General features: G+C 38.0%; 1 non-coding gene across 1 annotated transcript; it reads right to left on the bottom strand.

Moving 5' to 3' along the window:
• Positions 1–1343: 1343 nt before the first annotated feature.
• Positions 1344–1450, bottom strand: LOC133820673 (small nucleolar RNA R71). Its single transcript, XR_009887075.1, has one exon. It is a non-coding gene; the product is annotated as a small nucleolar RNA R71 (small nucleolar RNA).
• Between the last annotated feature and the right edge of the window lie 339 nt (positions 1451–1789).

Raw genomic sequence — 1789 nt, forward strand, 5'->3', positions numbered from 1 at the left:
TAATTTCCTCTTCTTCAATCTTCTTCAATTCCATATAATCTGTTCTTATAGAGTGATTATTGATTGGCCATCTTTAGTCACATTCATATGTTTTTAAGTCAAAATCTGAGAAGTGAGATTTAATTATGCTTTGGTTATATTGAACATAATTCTAATTTAGAACGAAAGTATCTGAATTAATTGTGTAACTGTTATTAAGTTGTGGAATTTAATGCTACCTTTGTGGTTCAATTTACCATAGAAATATAGGAAATTGTCACCTAGGTTGAGTTTATAATTCATAGTATGATTATAGGCTGCTGTTTCAACTTGTTAATTGAATTAGGTAAAAAAATAAGAAGAATTCACATTTTGCATTAGGGAATAATAGGAAGGATAGTTGATGAGATTGAATATCCTAATTGTTTCTCAGTGATTAAATTAAAAGTCTTACTATTAGTTATTATTCTATTTAATTGTCGATTATTATTTCTGCACTTTATTGTTTCTTTTGCTGTATTTTACAAAAATCAAGAATTTTAATTCATCAAATAGAACAAGAGATTAATTGACTGGTAATTGATAACTCAGTCCTTGAGGACGATACTTGGTTTTACCATTTTATTACGAGTTTGCGACTGTGTGCACTTGCATAGCAAAATTATCGCAACAAGTTTTTGGCGCCGTTGCCGGGGACTGAAACTTATCAATATCAGTCTAATTAATTTTTATTCTAATTTGATTTTTATTTCTCTCGTTTCTAATCTGTTTAGTTGCTTAATTTGTCTATCTCAGGTGAATTTTGGTATATGCGTGGCAGAAAAGGAAAAGCCACACTTGTTCCTTTGAATCCCGAGATTGAAAAGTCCTGCAATCAAATCAGAAAGAATAAGAGAGAGACCCAGAATTCTGTGAAGATGGCACAAAATGATGGGGATGGCAGGAATGGTCTAAATCCAAGAGTTGTACAAGGGGTTCAGGCTCAGACCAACGCTGAGAGGAGCCTGCGAGATTATGTGCTACCCACTCTGACGGGAGTACAAAATAGTATATGCCCACCAACTGTAGAGGCCAACAACTTCGAAATAAAGCCTGCTATTTTACAAATGGTGCAGTCCTCTGTGCAATTCAATGGGTTGCCCTCTGAAGATCCTCACACCCATTTGTCCAACTTTCTGGAGTTGTGTGGAACCTTCAAATATAATGGGGTGAGTGATGACGCAATCAAGCTTAGGCTCTTCCCATTTTCTCTAAGGGACAGAGCTAAAAGTTGGCTGAACTCTCTGCAGCCAAACTCCATTGTCACTTGGCAAGATCTAGCTCAGAAATTTTTGTCCAAATTCTTCCCCCCGTCCAAAGCTGCTAAATTGAGGGGAGAGATAAATAACTTTTGCCAGAATGACGGAGAGTCACTGTATGAAGCTTGGGAACGGTTTAAGGAACTCTTGAGAAGATGTCCTCATCATGGCATTGAACAGTGGATGCTAGTACAGAATTTCTTCAATGGTTTATGTCCGACAACCAGAACCATTATAGATGCTGCAGCGGGTGGCACTTTTATGAGCAAGAGTGCAACTGGTGCATATGAGCTGCTAGAGGACATGGCTACAAACAACCATCAGTGGTCAGAGGAAAGATCATCAGGAGTTAGAAAGGTAGCTGGGGTGCATGAGCTAGATGCAATTACTGCTTTAACAGCGCAAGTAGCCTCTTTGACCAAGCAGTTGCAACAGAGCAGTGTATCTGCTAATGCGGTTCAGATGGCAGTGAGGTGTGAAATGTGTGGTGGTGCTCATTCTGTCGATCAGTT

This window comes from Humulus lupulus, chromosome 2, assembly GCF_963169125.1.
Source record: "Humulus lupulus chromosome 2, drHumLupu1.1, whole genome shotgun sequence".
Lineage (NCBI taxonomy): Eukaryota > Viridiplantae > Streptophyta > Magnoliopsida > Rosales > Cannabaceae > Humulus > Humulus lupulus.